The sequence below is a fragment of the Puma concolor genome, chromosome A1 (genome assembly GCF_028749965.1).
Source record: "Puma concolor isolate L17-30 chromosome A1, mPumCon1.1.hap2, whole genome shotgun sequence".
NCBI lineage: Eukaryota > Metazoa > Chordata > Mammalia > Carnivora > Felidae > Puma > Puma concolor.
The window spans coordinates 236,047,546-236,068,301 of record NC_141667.1 but is presented as its reverse complement, the minus strand read 5'-3'; the positions used below and the strand labels follow the sequence as shown (position 1 = coordinate 236,068,301).

The following is a 20,756-nucleotide window of genomic DNA, read 5'->3' as shown; positions in this document are numbered from 1 at the left end:
GGGTCCGTTTTGATACGCTGTATTTCCTAAGAAATTACCTATTTCATCTAGGTTTTTATTTATTTATTTATTTTTTTTTTTTTCCAACGTTTATTTATTTTTGGGACAGAGAGAGACACAGCATGAACGGGGGAGGGGCAGAGAGAGAGGGAGACACAGAATCGGAAACAGGCTCCAGGCTCCGAGCCGTCAGCCCAGAGCCCGACGCGGGGCTCGAACTCACGGACCGCGAGATCGTGACCTGGCTGAAGTCGGACGCTTAACCGACTGCGCCACCCAGGCGCCCCTCATCTAGGTTTTTAAATGTGTTTGCATGCAAGGGGGCAGGGTACTCTTTTATGATTTATAGATTTTATCTTTTTTGTATTCGTGTATTCGCTCCTTTTTTCCTTTGCTGAAATTAGTGTATGTTTTGTTTTGTTATTTCAGCTGTACAGGTCTGTGGCATTACGTCCATTAAGTGCAGCCATGAGTACCATTCCGCTCTAGAGCTGCTTCACCTTCCCATAATCCAAATTCTGTGCTGGTTGAATATTCACCCCCCGTTCTTCCCTTCCCCCAGCTCCTGGCAACCACCATTCTCCTTTCTGTCTGTGAATCTGACGACTCTAGGTCCCTCATATACATGAACTCATTTTTTTTTTTGTTTAAAGAATGAGAATTTTTATTAAGTTAATTTCTGCTTTTGTATCTTTACAGTTACCATCTTTAAAAAAATGTATTTATCTTAGAGTAATCTCTAGACCTAACGTGGGGCTCGAACCATGACCCTGATCTTAAGAGTTGCAAGCTCCACCAACTGAGTGAGGGGCCTTCTTTGTACTCCTTTTGGTTGACCTTGTCCTCCTTTTTAGCTTTTTGAGTTAGGAATGGAATGCATTCATTTTCTGCTCTTAAAAAATTGACGTAGGTGGTTAGGGCTCTGGATTTGTTTCTGATTAGTACTTTAAATTCTTCCATGGAGTCTGATATGTAATATTTTCATTATCATTATTTTTTAGGAATTCTGTGACTTGTTTTTATATTCTCTTTCTTCCAAGAGTTGTTTAAGGTTTTTGGTGGGAAGGTTTTAAAAAAATAATTTCTAGCTTTTCTCTGATTTTTAAGAAAAAATGTTAATTTTATTGATACTGGTAAAAATCACATCAGAAGTGTGGAGCTTGGTGCATTTTCACAAAATGTATTCCATCACCCATGAAACTAGCACCTAGAACATTCCAGTGTCTCTTTTAAGTCATGACCACCCCGCTCTCCAAGGGCATCCCCTATGCTGACTTCTAAGCTGATGAGTTTTGCCTGGTTTTGAATTTTGATCATTATAAATGGTTTTGTATTTAGATCTTTTGTTCACCAATTTTTAAAAATTTGTCCATGTTGTTGCAAGTACTCTTGGGTCATTTATTCTTCTTGCTGTGTGTGATTCCATTGTGTGTACCATAATTCATTTATGTTTCCCTTCTTGTACCATTTTACATTGTTTCCAGTCTTACTTTCAGTTTTCTTTGCAATTTTGATCACTGGTTATTGTTGGTAATATTGCTGTTTCATGATTACGTTCATGATTTATTTGTGCCTTATCCTGGGATTAATGTTTTGTGTTTGTTCAAAGGAGGTATATTCTCTATTCTTAGAGCATGGCGTTCATATATGTCCAAAAAAACCCTTCTTTATTGGTTATGTTGTTTAGATCACTTTTTTTTTTTTTAATGTGTATTTATTTTTGAGACAGAGACAGAGCATGAACGGGGGAGGGTCAGAGAGGGAGGGAGACACAGAATCTGAAACAGGCTCCAGACTCTGAGCGGTCAGCACAGAGCCCGACGCGGGGCTCGAACTCACGGACCACGAGATCATGACCTGAGCTGAAGTCGGATGCTCAACCGACTGAGCCACCCAGGCGCCCCTAGATCATTTACTTTTAGTCTTTGTTTATTTTCCTTCCTGATCTGTTTTGGGTACTGAGTAGTGCGTGTCTCTTATTTATAGAGATTGTATTTTTTCTTGGATTGGTTATAGTTTCTGTTATTTGATTCATAGATATTAATACTTTTTTTTGCATTGTGAAATAATAGCTTTTAGCATTCATCCGCTTGAATACTTTTTGTCTTAACTTTTATCTTGTCTGGTATGATTGCCACCTAATTGCTTCCATTTGCCTGATAAGTTTTTGTGCATCGCTTTATTTTTAGCCTTTTTGAATCTTGCATCTTAAATCTGTCTTCTCGTTACTATGGGACAGGGTTGGCCTTTGCTCTCTGAGGAAGTTTGAAAATCTTTTAAGTAGGCAAGTTTAGTTCATTCACATGAATTGTTATAACTGAGATACTTGTTTTCTGCTCTGTTGTTATCTATGATACAGTTACCGTGTGTATCGAACTTACTGTGTTCACTCATTATTACGTGTGTTTTCCTTGAGCTTGGTAAAGACAACTTCATATCTAGGAAGGAATAAATTCTTGTTCTAGCGGTTACTTTTCAATTATGTACCTGTATAGTACACCCTCCCCCTTTTTAACCTTTTGAACCCATTTTACTCTGTTGTATGTCGCCTTGACATGGCTTCTTTTGATTCTCACCTGTCACCAATACGGTAGTGATTTTATTGTTTTTTTCTTTCTCTTTTACCTCCCCATTTTACTCACTTACTTAACTTATTTATAGTGTATGCGCTCGCTCGTAAGCCGGGGAGGCGCAGAGGGAGAGAGAGGATCTTAAGAAGCTCCATGGTCAGTGTGGAGCCCTACTTGGGGCTCGATCTCATGACTGAGATCATGATCTGAGCCGAAACCAAGAGTCAAGACGCTTAACCGAGTGAGCCACGCAGGCGCCCCTTCCCATTATTTTTGTTGCAGTTTTCTGCTTTGTCACAACGTAGGTTTATATACTTCTATCCGTGACCCTAGTCTTGTTTTTAGTTTTAGTTCTGCCGTTGAATACACAGACTGGGCACTTCTTCATCAGTCGTCTTCAGTCATCCAGTTACCGGTGGGAGATTCTGCATTGTGTGAATGGAGGTCTCAGTTCTTGGCTTCCCCAGGAGAAGATTTATGTGCGGATCCACACTTGCTCTGGACTAAAGGTGGCCAGACGGAAAGTAGCAAGCACGAAGCAGTTTATTAAGGACAGTACATCCTCAAGGTGGGAGAGTGGGCAGGCCCAGAAGTGGCAGCTGCCGGGGTTAGAGGGGACATTTCTTTCTGTGTTTGCATAGGTCATGGGTCACAGCTAGGGCCATCTCCCACTGAGGGCTGAGGTTGCTTCCGGTCATCTATGGGACTACTCCCACAGGTTAGGAAGGGGAGCTTTTGGCCCTATACACACACGGTTCTTGCCAGAACTGTCATGGCCATCTCCCCCAGGGGGTGGGGGTTGAAACCACAGTGTAAATATATTAAAATGAATCTACAGGTTACCTTGGGACAGAGGTTGAAGAGGAGAGCCATGTTTTACATCTGTGGCTCTTGGTCTATCAGCCCTGTGTGTTGGAAGCCACAAAGTAAGGGGGAACCTGGGTGGCTCAGTCGGTTGAGCCTGACTCCAGCTCAGGTAATGATCTCAGGGTTCGTGAGTTTGAGTCCCACGTGAGGTTCATGGCTGTCAGCTCAGGGCCAGCTTCAGATCCTGTTTCCCTCTCTCTGCCCCTACCCCACTCATATCCTCTCTCTCTCTCTCTCTCAAAAAACGAATAAACATTTTAAAAAAAAGCCACAAAGTCAGGATGTTGTGCCCTCGGGCTTCTTATGTGTCTCCTGTGTATCACTGCCTTTGCCTCTTACTCATGTCTGACTGCCTGTTCCATTCCTTCGTTAGATGGAGTTCAATGTCTAGTGCATCCATTGACTATAATGGATTAACTTCTCTCCCGTGCATGTAGAAGTGTGTTAGTTTTGTGTCTTTGGGAGAACTGAGAAGATAGTCACGCCGATCATTCTGTGTCTTTGATTCAGATGATGAGCCTGAGTTGAGAAGGGTGATTGGAATCCTCAGGATGCGTGCCTGTGTAAGCATTTTTTGAGTTCTTGCTTGTTCGAGTATTTTTCATGGTACTGATAGTTGAAGGACAGCTTGGCTGGATATAAAAACCTATGTTTCGCTAAGTTTTCAGGCTGATGCAGGGCTCCATCTCACAACCGTGAGATCATGACCTGAGCCAAAATCAAGAGTCGGATGCTTAACCAACTGAGCCGCCCAGGTGCCGTCCCTCTTTCAGTATTTTAAATATCTGTTCCCAGAGTCTTGACTCTTCGTACCCTGGAATACGTGTGTCTTCAATTACATGATGTTTGACCTTCTTTGCCTGTTTTCTGTTTCATTCACTCTCTGCATACTCATTTCTTTATCTTTTTCTTTTGGTTGTTTTCTCACTTTTTCTTAATGCCTTTTATTAAATTTTCATTTGAAGTTAATTTCCTTTGGGCACCTTTTCATTTAATCTTCTGCAACAGGATTTTTTTCTTCTATTTCTTTCCCAGTTAAGTTCAGCTTGCTTTTGTTTCAGTTTCTTTTTCAGTCCATTTTCATTCTCAGCTTCTGTATTAGATTCACATGTGCTTGTTTGAGGGTAGTCAGTTCGGTTTTGAGTGTCATACTAGAGTTTTCTTTGGTTTCACAGATGCTTTGGGGGAGAAGTTTTGTTAGTGAAATGCTTTGATTTACATTTTCTGTTTTCTTCTGGCAGTTTTGTGTGGGTATGGACTTCATTTGCGTTTTTGAATCCCTGTTTATTTTGTGAGTAGGTTTCTTGGTTGGAGAGCACTCTTTCCAGTTGTTCCCCAAAGTTCTTTTAATGATGTCAGTTTTGATGGGTGGGTGGTTTGTCTTATTTTTGCTTTCACTTCTGCAGTTTCTTAATTTTCCTCTTTTTTCTTTCTTTCCCCTTTCTGCCATGTCTCCAAGACGTGCCAGTCTCTCTAAATAACTGACCCTTCTTCACAAACGTTGCTTCTCCAAGGCTGCAACTTCTAGTTCCACTCACTTTCAAGCCCCTCTCCTGCAGCCAGTTCTGTGAACTACCAAGTCTTGATCTGTCTTCAGTGATGTAGCACTTTTTCTCCCCCCAGGGGGTTGAGGGTCATTTAGGTCTTCCACATGTCTCTACTCTGTTTTATATAACCTTTCATCTCTCCAGCCTTGTTCTCTCCAGCCGTAGGCTTTCAGTGGTGTAGGATGGAAGCTCTGTTGGAATGCAGTTTATCTATTTACAGGTTATTTGAAGGCTGTTGTATTCTGCTTCCTATTCATGAATGAAGGCATGGGTCATATGTGGATAGTTTTGCTCTTCTTATGGATGTTTCGGAAAGAGGATGTATGGGGAGATTTGGAATCAGGGTGGCCAAACTCTTGCAAGCCTGGAAGTCCTGCCAGACAAGCATAATCTTAACATCAAATATTGTCAAGGAATAAATTATAGGACAGTCTCATTCATGAACATACTTGCAAAAATCCTTAAACGTAACAATGAGATCTACCAGTGTAAAAGGGTAATATGAGCGTTTTGTATTTATTCTAGAATGCAAGGTTGGCTTAATGCTCAAAATCAAATGTATCTCATCATATTAATGAAGGAAAAAAACTATTATAATCATTATGAGATGCAGAAAGCACTCAAATTTAATATTTGTTCATGTTGAAAAACTCTTAAGCAAACTAGGAAAGAATGATCTCAGGAAGAGTATCTACAAGGAAACTTACAGCAAATGTCATATTAATGGTGTTCAAGTGATGAAATGCTTATCTTCTGAAATTGGGAATGAAATAAGAATGCTTGTCCTTACCACATTTATTCACCATTATGCTGTAGGTTATGGCCAATGCAGTAAGAAAAGAAAAGTAAAAGGATAAGAATTAGAAGAAAAAAAACAATTGAATATATGTAGGTAGTACGATTGGTCTATATAGTATTGTATATAGAAACATCCAAGAGAATCTACACATAAGTTATTAGACTTTAGAAGTGTATTTAGCATGGTTGTTGAATTCTCTATAGCAATTGGAAAATGAAATTAACAAAGACATTGTTTTGGCATTAAAGATCCCAATATATAGGAGTAGAAGTAGCAAGAAATTTATAATACCATTGTGCAGGAAACTATAAAATATTTAGAGAATTTAACGGAAAGGTAAGGAAAGGGGGACTATATCATGTTCATGAAATGAAAGCCTTAATATTACGGAGATGTCAGTCCTCTCTAAATCAATACATGGATTCTGTTCAACCTTAGACCATAGCCTGGAAAATTTGGGGAGGAATGGAAATTGACTATTTGTGTCTAAAATTTATGTGGAAAAATAGAGGGCCACGAGTTTCAAGACATTCTTGAAGAACAACAAATCCCTGGCCTTATCAGATACATAGAGTTATTATAAAGCTATAGGATTCAAGCACTGTGGTATTAATACGTGTTAGCGTAGGCAAACACGATTAATGAAGTGGAGTAGAAAGCCCTAAAACAGGCCCAGACATTTATAGATGTCTGATTATGTTAAGTGCAAAAGAGTCTGGAAAGAATGGGTTTTTTTGATAAAAATTGTTGTGTGATTGCTTAGATGGATGTCCCTAATTGACATTTGACCCCTATCCTGTATCATACTCAGAGATCAATTCCACACAGACTACAGGTCTACAGGTAAAAAATAATATAGAAAATCCTCATGGCCTGTGAGCAGGAGAACCTTTCTTCAACAGGACACAGAAGGCCCTGACTATAAATAAACAGATGCTAAGTTGAACTGAGTATTAAGAACTTCTGTTGATTAAGGTGTACCATCGAGATTTAAAAAGTAGTCCATAGGCTGAAAAGGAATGTTTGAATCACACGTAAACTGACATGTCTCCTACCTCGAAAATGTGAAGAGCTGGCAGAGATGAGTAAGAGAGCCAGATAACCTAATAGATCAATGGGCAAGAGACTTGAACTTGCACTTTTCCAGAAGATGTACAAATAGCCAATGAAGATACGAAAAGAAGTTTAAACTCAGTAGTCGGGAAGTGCAGAATAAATAATACTGGGACATCACCACAGTCTTCAGATGGGCTAACGTTGAAAAGACTGGCAGTCTGTAGCGTGGAGCCACCGGAATGCATATCCCAACTGATGGGAGTGGAAATTGGTACATACGCGTTGAAGAGCTGTTGGGGGTTGTACCGAAGTTGAAGGTACACATTCCTCGCGAACCAGTATCTGTCTTCTACATATACGCTCCATAGCTGTGCGTGCATGATTGCACCAAGATACGTGTATGGTGGTGTGCATAGAAGCATTATTTGTAATACCCCATTTGGCTACATCCCACGTGTTCGTCAGTAGCACAACAATTATGTAAAGTGTGGTGGATTCATCCACCACCCAGTGATAGAAGTGAAAAAATTGAAGCTGTGTGCGACAGCAGTAATAGTCTCATAAATTTGACGTTGAGTGAAAAGATGCTAGACATAGCAGAATCCAAACCGTATGCTTTTGCTAAATACAGTTATAAAGGGGTGTCAGGAACAGGGGAAGTGATTGTCTTTGGGGAAGAAGAAGGGATTCTAAGTGAGAGAGGCACGATGGGTACTTCTGAGGGTGCTGGCATTGCCTTATTTCATGATCTTGATGGTGGTTCCCTGGATTTGTCCACTTTGCATTAATCCTTCAAGCTGCAATTTCTTTAATAGCTAGATTTAGTCTATATACGTCACTTTTACACTAGTGTTTGGATACAGATTTCCTTCACAGCTCGTGTTTGGTTTTGATTCAATTCACTTATAAGTGTTAATCTTTTCATCGAAAATCAATGTGGGTTTTGAGCCAGCTCTCTCCCCCTCCCCCTGTCTATTTTTTCTAGCGGAAGTCCTGCCTCTCTGACAGCTGCAGACCTCATTAGTCCTCCTTGCTTCTCTGCTCTCTACCAGCAGTTTCCTCAGTGTAGAATGGGACCTCGGGGAGTCTCCAGCACCTTTTTAGGGGTCATTGAGGTCGCACTTATTTTCAAAATTATGCTAAAACATAATTTGCCCTTTTTACTCTCGTTATTTCTGAGCATACAATAGGGTTTTTCAGAGGCTGCATGACAGAGCTAACAGTTACTTGAAAAGACTATTAAAAACTCCTCTTTCCAACTAGATATCTGCGTAAGACTGAACTGTCTCCATACACTGCAGCCAAAACAACGTGTTACAGTGGAATGAATTCAGAAAGCAGATACGAAAATCCAGCTGCCTTCTCTTAAGCCAGATATTAAAGAAACTCGTAAAAAGACAATGGTGCCAATGGTTTTTTGTTTTGAGAAATACAGTTATTTTTTAAGATAACGTTTGTTCACACATAATGAATTTATTTTGTCGTTTTCAGTGCTTTTTTTTTTTTTGAGAGAGAGAGAGAGAGGGGCGCCTGGGTGGCGCAGTCGGTTGGGCGTCCGACTTCAGCCAGGTCACGATCTCGCGGTCCGTGAGTTCGAGCCCCGCGTCGGGCTCTGGGCTGATGGCTCAGAGCCTGGAGCCTGTTTCCGATTCTGTGTTTCCCTCTCTCTCTGCCCCTCCCCCGTTCATGCTCTGTCTCTCTCTGTCCCAAAAATAAATAAACGTTGAGAGAGAGAGAAAATCTTAAGCAGGCTTCATGCCCAGCACGGAGCCCAGTGTGAGGTTCTGTTTCACGACTGTGAGATCTTGCTTGACTTGAGCCGAAATCAAGAGTTGGGCGCTTAACTGACTGAGCCACCCAGGCACCCCAGCGTTTTATTTAAAACATTTTTCTCATAATTTCTAATATGGTAAATATTGATACATACAACTCATGAACAATTACAGTTTGGGGTTTCAGATGGTAAGAGGTCCTGAACAAAAATTTTAGAGGATTATTGCTTCATGCAGCAGTGGTTCACCCAGGGAGTTTTAAAGATACTCATGCCTGTGTCCTGGTCCCATAAATTGTGATTTAATTGGGCCTGGGGTGTTGCATAGGTTTGAAATTTCTAAATGACCTCTAGAGGATTCTGCCGTGTACACAAGCTTGGGAATTCTGTTGATTTATAGTTTGGAATGGTGGTATATTGTATGCTTATGTGACTTCTGCTCTTGAGGTCTTGAAAAAGAGATAAGGTGCTGGACCCCAGATTTGTACAAAAACCTTACCTTGGGGGTCTTAATTTCATTTCTGGTTGTTGCTGTTATGTAGAAAAACAATCGATTTTTCAGAAAACAATTAAAAAAATTTTTTTTTTAACATTTATTTATTTTTGAGACAGAGACAGAGCATGAGCGGGGGAGGGGCAGAGAGAGAGAGGGAGACATAGAATCTGAAACAGGCTCCGGGCTCTGAGCTGTCAGCACAGAGCCCGACACGGGGCTCGAACTCATGGGCCGTGAGATCATGACCTGAGCTGAAGTCGGACACTTAACCGACTGAGCCACCCAGGCGCCCCCAGAAAATAATTTTTTACTGTGAAGGATTGGTATTGCTTTGATACCTTAAATAGTCACGTGTGAAGCCATTTGACCCTGAGCTTTTCTTTGTGGGAAGAGTTTTAATTATTAATCCAGTCTGTTAACTTGCTACGACCTAATTCAGCTTTTCTCTTTCTTTTTTAGTTACTTTTGTTAACTTACAGGTTTCCAGGAACTTTCCTTTTCATCTGAGTTGTCCAGTTTGGTGGTGTACATTTGTTGGTTATTCCTTTATAATTGGTTGGTGGTAATTGATGTTTTCTTATTTCATAACTGATTTTGTGCTCTACTCTCTTTTTATCTTGGTCAGTTTCAGGGTTTCAGGGTTTGTCAGTTTTGTTGATCTGCTTCCATCTAGGTAGGATTTAACCTCAAAATCGTTTAAAAAATGATAATTATCTGATGTCTGTGATTAGACTGTGGAATTTTAGGATGATGGTTGTCTGGGATTGTTTTTTGAACATGAAATGGATACTTAGTCCCTGTAAAAACAACAAGAGAGAAACTAGATTAAAATACATAAGTAGAGGTGCCTGGGTGGCTCAGCTGGTTGAGCATCCGACCCTTGATTTTGGCTCAAGTCATGATCCCCGGGTGTTTGGATCTGTCTCTGTGTGGGGCTCTTTGACTCTGTCCCTCTGCCCTTCTCCCCTGCTCTCTCTCTCTCTCTTTTTTTTTTTTTTAATTTTTTTTTTTTTAACGTTTATTTATTTTTGAGACAGAGAGAGACAGAGCATGAACAGGGGAGGGGCAGAGAGAGAGGGAGACACAGAATCTGAAACAGGCTCCAGGCTCTGAGCTGTCAGCACAGAGCCCGACGCGGGGCTCGAACTCACGGACCGTGAGATCATGACCTGAGCCAAAGTCGGATGCTTAACCGACCGAGCCACCCAGGCGCCCCTCTCTCTCTCTCTCTTAAAAAAAAAAAAAAAGTAGTAGTAAGTAGTAGTAGTAAGGTGTCTAAGCTAGAGAAAGGGGAAGGATACTGATGATTGATTATAAGTAAGTTATTTAATTATAATCCTTATTTTTTTTTTGCTTACTTTTTATTGGGTCATTTCGGGTGGTAGACAAATGAAATTCAAATATTTCAGTGTTCCATGGATTAAATAAGTGAGTAATCTGGGTCCGGACAAGTGTCGAATTGAAGTGCCAATGACAGAAAATAAGGTTGAAAATAACATTTCTCCTGAGGAGACATTTCTGTTTGGGTTATTTTGCACATATAACATAATCTCACATATATTGTCTCCTTGCCTGTTTTACCATTATTTATTTATGTATTTTCGGTCTCTGTGAATTTCTGATAAAAACAAAGGAAAAAAAGAAAAACGTAGACCATCTTGCAGTTCCCCCTCCGACCTCCCGTGCAGTGATGTATAGACATGATATGTACCCTTGCAGTGACCCTTTTCTACCAGGGGGTGACATTCCTCATGGTTAGTGTGAACCCTGATTATGCATGGTCATCAGAAATGAATGAACTGGTAACGCAAAGGAATGGATGAATCCAGAAAAAATGAACCACGTCATGCTGAAAAACAGACGATTTCCAGACTGACTGCGTTTCTGAAACCTCAGATGTCGAACATTGGAGATGCCTGCATTCCCGGGAATTTCTTACTGTGTATTTTTGGCTTTCTAGTATATAAGATTTCATTAAAAAATAGCCTCTTAAACTTTTCATTTTAGAAGAGTATTGGGGCAGATCCATTAATATGAATGTGTCTAGAAGCGGGCTTTTTCAGAGCTTCTGTAGCATGGCATGGGTTAAAAGTATGTGCACTTTCCATTTCTGTCGGGAACATTGGAAAGAATCTCCGTGAATGGAGTTACTCTCTCAATGGGCTTTGTATAAAACTGGCCAAGCATTAGATTCATATTCTTTCATAGGTCCAATTAGCATTCAAATATTATTTCTGAAGTGTTGGATTTAATATATTTTAGAGCTTCTTGACCCTCGCCCCCCAACTTTCTCCCTCCCCCCCCCCCAATTTTCTAATTACAGCCTCAAATTATTTCTAGTAATTTTTAGAATTTCTTTTCTTGATGATGGCATTTGTTTTTACGGCAGTGATGGTTAATGAAACCCTTCCTTCTCTGGAGGAATGGAATATGATTTCCTAAATTGAGTAGAATTTGATTTATCCTAGTCTTCTGATTGAAGTGCTAAAATAAATCAGAAGATTCAGCAAATTTAATTTGAAGTTCCCTGAATTTTTGAAGTGGTAGGCATACGAATGATTAACTAGAGAAAGCAAATTTTTGGAAAGTTGAATGAATAGAAGCCCAGAGTGCTCTGAGTTGACCAGAGCATTTTGATCGGTTTCCCTTCCCTTTCCCCCAGATGCAGAAATGATAAATGCTACATCTTAAGGTTATATTTTACTGCTTTCTTTCTGGTTCTAGAGTACCACCGAAGTTAATCTAGCATAGTTTTGTAACTTTTTTTAGGCACCGTTATTTTCTTGCTGCTGTATGTAAGTTTCTTCGGTTAGCTTCAGTTTTCTTAATTTGCTGTTTTTCCTTCCCAGTGAGGTTTCCTACATGTATGTGTATATTTTTTTTTAATTTTTTTTTTTATTTAAAAAAAAATTTTTTTTTTCAATGTTTATTTATTTTTGGGACAGAGAGAGACAGAGCATGAACGGGGGAGGGGCAGAGAGAGAGGGAGACACAGAATCGGAAACAGGCTCCAGGCTCCGAGCCATCAGCCCAGAGCCTGACGCGGGGCTCGAACTCACGGACCGCGAGATCGTGACCTGGCTGAAGTCGGACGCTTAACCGACTGCACCACCCAGGCGCTCCATGTATGTGTATATTTAATAGCTTTATCATCCAGAGTTTCACTTTGGCTGGTAATTGTTACTTTGGGAAGGAAAGTAAGGGGGAAACTTCATAAATTCATATTGTGATAGAAGGAAGCAGTAGGACACGAGTTAGCTGTAAATGTCAGAGAAGGACGGGGAGTAGTCACGAGTGACAAGTTAGCGTGGAGAAATCAGTCGGCACCCTTCCGCTCTCGTTCCAAACAGACTCATTCCCTTTGCAGCTGCTTGGTGTTCTAATGAGAAGTTACTGTTAACCTAAAAGAATTAAAACAGCCAATTATTCTACCAGCAAAATGGGTTTATCCGGGGATAGTGGAGAGCTGCAGTCTGAGACGTGCAATCTGTGGCAGGCCAGTCCCCCCAGACGAAGGAGAGGAATGTTAATTTATTGAGAAGGAGGAAGTTGGGAGGGGTTGTTGGGAACAGAAAGCCCCTCGGAGAGAAGCAAGAGTTCAGGGTGACAACGGTTTCTCTTTGGCCGACTTGCAGGGGTAGCACATTCCTCGTAGGAGATGCGGTGTCCCATCTTTTCCCGTTGGGACCTGTAATTGACACTGCTTCCTGTAATTGATGTTGAGTGGGCCAGGCTCCCCTTTCTGGCCTCCCTGGTCCTTTTTAGTGAGGTTTTCCTTCGCTCATTTTCACATTACAGAACCACTGCTCTTGTGGGTAAGGGGTCCCAAGTTGTCATGTTTTCAGTGGAAGATAATCAGAGTTTCTTGGCTTTTTGTTTTTAATTATCTTGTACTAGAGATTCTTTGACAATCGTTTGCTACAAACTGGGCTTTGGTTTCGGAAGAACACGGGGGGGCTGTTTGGGATATTGAGGGGATAGGGATATGTACTGGTACTTTGGGATCGGATGTTAGCAGGTGTGGATTGAAATATGTTTGCTTTCGGGACTTCGAATCAGGAGTAAAGGCAGTTTCCGTGAGTGTTTGGCAGGTTTGTGGCTGTAGACATTGAGTTCTTTAGTATCTCAGATTTCCCCTTGCAAGTCCTTCGACCAAATTTGTTTCACCTGTAGCGGATGTACAGGGTTTAGGGTCTGCCTTCCGCACTTGTTTCATTTCTAGCTCACGTGATGCTTCTAGTCTTTTTTTTTTTTTTTTTTTTTAACTGACTTCCATCATCTGTTGTCTTTTTGAACAGGGGGATGTACATAAACCCAATCATGTATAGATGGTTCCTGACTAGACCTACCCCTTTGTAGGTTTCAGGCTCGGGACTGATGACTGATGGCCTCTGAGACCGGCTGAGACAGAATTGTAAGCCAGTGGAGCAGGGGCTCTGGGGGCAGACTCATTGGGTTCAAATCTTGGCTTTGCCATTTCTTAGCAGCGTGGTTTCTGGGGCACTTGCCAACTTCGGGGAGCCTTGCTCCTCTCATCTATAAAACAGTAACTACTCCATAGAGTTGTAAGGAGTAAAGGAGAGCATGTAAATAATAAATAAAGGGTTGAGAGTGATGTACCAAGAATAGAAACCTGCCCGGCAGCCGGCAGAATAGAGGATGACAGAAAGAGTAAGAACATTCTTGAGAAAGTTTCAGACCTGCGTGTGCAGCATTGACCACACTTTTGAAGAGAGGGACACAACCACCTAGGTGTCCTTTTTAGCTATTGGAAGTAATAGGGGAGAATTATGAGGGGATAATTTGTCAACCAGAAAGGTGATGACAGGCCTCTTTGTGGATGTTTAGAACAGGGCAGGAGGAAATTAACGCCGAGTCAGTGATTTGGGGTCTTGGTGCGAAGAGAGTGACAACTGCGGTGTTGTGGTTTGGGCGGAGTTAGTGTGGATAACTTGTCACCAGTTCTCGTAAGACTGCATGCTTGTCTAGTGATTTATGGTGTTAAGGGTCTTTACGATCCGGTGGAATTTGATGAGTACACTCGGAAGGTAGCTTATTGTTCAGATGATTCTCGTTTGCATGGGGGCAAGTTCCAGAGGCACTGGGGAGCAAGCAAGGATGAGAAAAAGTCCAGTGATTTTCCTTCGATGGGCGAGAGAGGAAGAGTCACATGGTCAGTGAGTGAATGCACCAGGCCTGTAGAGAATTCCTGATATGAGTGCGGGGCTCTTTCTCCTATAGATCAGGGTGGTGGCTGTCTGTGCCCAAAATGGGAGCGCTGAAATATACAGAATAGTTCACAGGGGAGGTGAGGTGGAAGCTGGACCCCAGGGGTCCTTCAACCCGAGCGGGAACTGTTTTTTGCTGGATGTATCTTCGTAGAAAATTCCTTACCCTATTAAAAAAAAATGTTTACTTTTTAAATTACTAATTTGATTATAGTCTTTGTTTTTGTTGTTTCTTTAGACGGTTTCTCAGAAGAGTGTCCCCCTGAACACATGGTACCGTGGGGTTGGGGCTGTGTTTTTTTTCATTTGTTAATTCATTTAAAAAAAAATTTTTTTTTAGTGTTTGTTTATTTCTGACAGAGAGAGCGACAGAGCATGAGTGCGGGAGGGGCAGAGAGGGAGGGCGACACAGAATCCGAAGCTCCAGGCTCCGAGCTGTGAGCACAGAGCCCCACGCGGGGCTCGAACTCATGGATGGTGAGATCATGACCTGAGCCGAAGTCAGACGCTTAACCGAGTAAGCCACCCAGGCGCCCCTAATTAATTCATTTAAAAAAAAAAGTTTCTTAATAATTTTTGAATGAGCCCGATGTTTTTATTTTTCTTTATTTTGCTTGTTTTACTTCAGGTTTTTAAGTTCCACATATGAATGAGAACATATCGTATTTGTCTTTCTCTGACTGACTTATTTTGCTTCTGCTCTCTAGCTCCATCCATGTTGTTGCCCATGGCAAAATTTCCTTCTTTTCGCGGTTGAGTAATATTCCATCACACACGTGCGCGCGCACACACACACACAGCCCCACTTCGTCTTTATCCATTCAGCTATCGATGGACACTTGGGATGCTTCCATAATTTGGCTACTACAAATAATGCTGCAATAAACAGGGGTGCATGTATCTCTTTGAATTAGTGTTTTTGTAATTTTTTGGTAAATACCCAGTAGTGCAATTGCTGGGTCCTAGCGTAGTTCTATTTTTATTTTTTTGAGGAACCTCCATAGTGTTTTCCACAATGGCTGTTTGTGTTCCCACCAACGGGGCCCGAGGGTTCCTTTTTTTCTACATCCTCACCAACACCTTTTGTTTCTTGTGTTGTTGATTTTAGGCAGTCTGGCAGGTGTGAGGTGATACCTCTTTGTAGTTTTGATTTGCATTTCCTTGAAGATGAGTGATGTTGAGCATCTTTTCGTGTGTCTGTTGGCCATCTGGATGTCTTCTTTGCGGAAGTGTCCGTACCTTCTGCCCATTTTTTTTTTTTTTAACGTTTATTTTTGAGACAGAGAGAGACAGAGCATGAATGGGGGAGGGTCAGAGAGAGGGAGACACAGAATCTGAAACAGGCTCCAGGCTCCGAGCTGTCAGCACAGACCCCGACACGGGGCTCGAACTCACGGACCGCGAAATCATGACCTGAGCTGAAGTCAGCTGCTTAACCGACTGAGCCACCCAGGCGCCCCCTCTTCTGCCCACTTTTTAATTGCATTATTTGGGGATTTTTGGGTGTTGAGTTGTATCAGTTCTTTATGTATTTTGTATGTTAACCCTTTGTTGGATATGTCATTGCAAATATCTTTCGCATTCTGTAGGTTGCCTTTTAGTTTTGTTGGTTGACTGCTGTGCAGAATCTTATTTTTTTGATGTACTCCCAATAGTTTATTTTTGCTTTTATTTTCCTTGCCTCAGGATACATATCTAGAAAAATGTTGCCATGGCTGATGTCAGAGAAATTATTGCCTGTGCTCTCTTCAAGGATTGTGATGGTTTCAGGTCTCACATTTAGGTCTTTAATCCATTTTGAGTTTATTTTTGTATATGGTGAAAGAAAGTGGTCCAGTTTCATTCTGTTTCATTTGGCTGTCCGGTTTTCCCAGCACCATTTGTTGCGGAGACTTTTCCCATTTGATATTCATTCCTCGTTTGTAGAAGATTAATTGACCATATAACTGTGGTTTTATTTCTGGATTTTCTATTTTATTCCATTGATCTGGGTGTCTGTTTTTATGCCAGCACCATACTGTTTTAATTATTACCACTTTGTAATATAACTTGAAATCTGGAATTGTGATAGCGCCATATGTTTTTCAAGATTTCTTCGGCTATTTAAGGTCTTTTGTGATTCTGTACGAGTTTTAGGATTGTGTGTTCTTGTTCTGTGAAAAGTACTGTTGGTATTTTGATAGGGATCCCATTAAACGTATAGATTGCTTTGGGTGGTATAGACATTTTAACAGCATTTGTTCCAATGGTTTGGACTAACTTTGCATTCCCCTTTTGTATTACATTTATACAGTATCCCCTTTGCTCTTTAAAGCCTTGACAGCCTTTTGAAGCTACTGTAGCTTTGTTGTAGTTTGCTTTTGTCATTAGGAGGGTGCGTAAAAACCAGGTCTGTCTCTCCAAAGAGCCAGATAGTAATAGGAGTCAGGGGTGTAGGTAGACACTTTCGTACCCTGGAAAGGTTGGGAGTGCAGGAGGGAAAAGGCTCACCGGAAATTTGGCATACTCAAAAAGGTCCTGAAAACTCAATTTCAGTAAAGTACATTTTGGGCTCAGTGCATTGAATCTGTGACCTCCTGTAAGATCCTGCATTTTTGCCTAACGTTTACTTAAGCCTCTAACTTTTAAGAGGTACCTCTCCTGCTCTCCTACCAGGTTCAAGCCCTCCCCAGAAGATACTCGCTTGGTTTTGCAGGATTATGAAGATCCAGCAAACGTAACAAAGGCACTTCCTTTTTTAGGTGCCTTTTTTCCTCTGGCCTCATAGCTTAGTTACTTATTTGCACGGGACCCCGAAGTTAGAATGCTGGTGTTTTTTTTCTGTTGCTTTCTCTTGAGGGCTAATGATTTCTGCTGGAATGCAAATGAAGCATCTCAAATTTTCCAGATCTTTACTATGAAAAATCCTGGACTGTGGCAAATGAGAATATTTTATTAATTCCTGGAAATACTTGCTAAGAATACTTCTCTAGAGTGCTTATTTGTAGAGTAAAAACTGTGACTTCAATTTCCGTTACCATGCAGTGAACATAATTTTTGTGAAACAGTGGCTGTAAGGATCTAGAATTAACACTATATGGCTTGTGTTCACCAAATCTGTATTTGATACATTCAGTGCAGTATTGTGAGTTCTGGCTGTTTAACCAGCGGAATTATTCATTACAGAAGTTGATTTTTTTTTTTAATTTTTTTTTTTAACGTTTATTTATTTTTGAGGCAGAGAGAGACAGAGCATGAACGGGGGAGGGTCAGAGAGAGGGAGACACAGAACCTGAAACAGGCTCCAGGCTCTGAGCTTGAACTCACAGACCACGAGATCATGACCTGAGCCGAAGTCGGCCGCTTAACCGACTGAGCCACCCAGGCGCCCCTACAGAAGTTGATTATGGACAGCTTATCGGAGTTGACTTACAGTTTCATTCATTGTTTTTCATAATTAACCAGGTAAAAGGATGACAAATAAGTCAGTCATTTTCTTTTTAATTAAAATAAGGAACTTACAAACGATTCTTCGGTTTTATGTTTCGTCATGTAGAGAAGTTCACAGGCAGCCAGGACATGGGGTAATTATTCAGGAATTTCATTTGCTAGTATTTGTGTGTTGAAGGTCCAGAGGGGAATGAGAGGTTTTACAATGTCTTTGCCGAGTCAGAATTGCCTTGTAAAGGACCTTACAGAAATTCCTAACTGTTTCTGAGCCTTTTAAGCGAAGAAACGGAAAGTTAGTACTCCTTCGATAGTTGTGGTAGGGTGGCTCTTGCTAGCTGGCCAAAGGAGTGGAGGGATGCCACTATCCCCTACTCCGGGAGAAGAGAGGAGTGTTGGTGACAAAGCCCTTCCTCCCAATTGGAGCTTCCTTGTTCAAGTACATAACATAATTCTCCCAGGCAATAGTGCGGGAAGCAAAAAAGGGAAAAGGAACTTAAAAAAAAAGGACTGAAGTGAGTTAGCACATGATTTGTAGTAAGTAGTGTCTCTAGGTCAGCAAGGAACACTGAATGAATGGGTAAGAAACTGGGAGATCCGGATACCAGAAATGGATAAAGGGGAGAAAGCGCATGGAAATAAACACAACATGGTTTTGGGATCAAGGTGATACCGGACTAATGATGATCTGAATTTACATAGCAGCTGTTCTGCTACCCTGCAGGAAGATCCCTCACCCAGCTGACAGGCTCTGACTGTAGTGCCTTTGGGTTTTGAGCCGAGTCACTTGGGTATACCCATAAACTAGTTTAAAAAACGACATGGTTGATTACGGTTTGCTTCTAGTAATAAGTAAGAGAGGGGTACTTTTGCTTTGTCGGGCAGTCACCCGGGGAGATTTGAGATGGAAACATAATGTATGTTACTGCCCTTGGTGAGCAGATATCCTTTCTTCATGGTCTGACTAGTAAGCTGGTTCCTGGAAGGCAGAAGACTGGTTCTTTTTCATCTCAGAGTTTGACATACCACCTTACATACAGTAGGAGCTCAGTTAATCTCTGTTGATGCTTTACATTTGGTAAGCATTCACTGTTGAACCTGCATGTTGCCCGTCTGGCCACATACCCCAGAGCAAGCTTATTCTGGGAAAACTATTAACCTCGTATTGCTTTACTGTGTGTGCGTTTTGTTGAAATTAAGCTGTGACCCGAAGATGCCTTACGAAAGACATTGCCTTATTGTAGGTCGGATAGTTTCTAACACGAGTGGAGGATAGTAGCTGTGGGTGGTGCTGTAGAAATCTCAGGTCAGGGGCCTAGGCAAGTTTGAGATTCTCACCGTGCATTCTGTTGGATTTGATTTTTTTTTTTTTTTTTTTTTTTGTATTGTTTTAAAACCCCTAGCAACTTGGGATCGTAGGAAAGACAGAAAGAGTGCTGTACTTGGCATGGCATAGAACCTGGGTTTTGTGCTGGTTGGACTTGTGCTTGGACTTCATGCCTAATCTTGACCTTGTCCATGAAGTTTTCTGTAAGGAAGCCATGTTTTATGTTTCTTTCTTTCTTTCTTTCTTTCTTTCTTTCTTTCTTTCTTTCTTTCTTTCTTTCTTTTAATATATGAAATTTATTGTCAAATTGGTTTCCATACAACACCCAGTGCTCATCCCCAAAGATGCCCTCTTCAATACCTATCACCCACCCTCCCCTCCCTCCCACCCCCCATCAACCCTCAGTTTGTTTTCAGTTTTTAAAAAATACGGAATGCTTCACGAATTGGTGTGTCATCCTTGCACAGGGGCCATGCTAATCTTCTCTGTACCGTTCCAATTTTAGTATATGTGCTGCCGAAGTGAGCACCATGTTTTGTGTTTCAAGTAGTTTCATGTTTGGCTTCTGTTGTTTTTCAACCATTTTTTGAAAGACCTTCTCCACTACCAGATTGTTAGAAAAAGATCCTTTCGTGTTTCTTCTAGTCCTTTAGTGGCTTCATGCTGTATATTTTTGCTGCATTTAGAGCTTTGTGTAGTATATGGGCAAGGTAAGGACTCAGTTTGGGATCCCCACCCCCCCCCCCCCACTGCATACTCATTTAATTAATAGTCTTTACCCCAGTGATTTGAAACGCCACCTCCATTTTATACTGAGTTCCTTGGTATATTCATTAGTTCCTGCACTTCCTAATCTGTTCAGTTATTAGGTTTATTTCCTCAGATGTCAGCACCACACTGTTTTAACTATTGTAGCTTTATAATGTTTCAGTATTCTGTAGGGATGGCCCCTACTCTTTAGTCTTTTTCAGAAGTGCCTTGTCTATCTTTGCTTGATTTTCTACAAGAACTTTAAAATCGCCTTGTCTAGCCCCTAAGGGAATCGCTGGGGGTGCTAGAAAGCAAACCTTCCTCTGTGATGAATGATCCTGGATTCTGAGAGCCCCATCTGCATTGTAAATCTGGAGACTTGGTTTCAGACTTCGTTCTGACGTTCACTGGTGCTGAAGTGAAAAATTAGATTTGTGTTTTACAGCTTTGCAGATGTGTACAGGTGCTTTTAAAGAATTACTGTGGGGGCGCCTGGGTGGCTCAGTCAGTTAAGCGTCCGACTTTGGCTCAGGTCACGATCTCGCGGTCCGTGAGTTTCAGCCCCGCGTCGGGCTCTGGGCTGATGGCTCAGAGCCTGGAGCCTGTTTCCCATTCTGTGTCTCCCTCTCTCTCTGCCCCTCCCCCATTCATGCTCTGTCTCTCTCTGTCTCAAAAATAAATAAACGTTAAAAAAAAAAAAAGAATTACTGTGTACTTGCTGTTTTTGTCCCTTTACTTTTTCAATCAGTAGATATAACCATTAGAAAACTCTTCAATTTTTTAGCGTTGCAGAAGGGCCCTCATACTTGCAAACATTGGGGACAGCTGGTTGAGAGTTCTCTAAGCTCTTCTCTGTTCTAAAATTCAGTTCTAAATAATAAAAGGTGGTATATCATCAATCCAATCAAGGATTGAATTT

The 20,756-nt window shown here is 41.3% G+C and overlaps 1 protein-coding gene and 1 non-coding gene across 5 annotated transcripts in view; one reads left to right on the top strand and one right to left on the bottom strand.

Annotated features, from left to right (window-relative positions):
• WASF3 (WASP family member 3) overlaps nt 1–20,756 on the top strand; it is a 136,885-nt gene that overhangs the window by 13,884 nt on the left and 102,245 nt on the right. Inside the window, exon 1 of one of the 4 annotated variants that reach the window (XM_086714831.1) lies at nt 3,980–4,000. The exons of the other annotated variants lie outside the window; for them this stretch is intronic. The gene's annotated coding sequence lies outside the window, so the exon portion shown is untranslated. Of the gene's footprint in view, nt 1–3,979; nt 4,001–20,756 lie in introns of those variants that run through there. 4 annotated transcript variants of the gene reach the window in all.
• On the bottom strand, nt 19,510–19,616 carry LOC112861820 (U6 spliceosomal RNA). Its single transcript, XR_015241570.1, has one exon. It is a non-coding gene; the product is annotated as a U6 spliceosomal RNA (small nuclear RNA).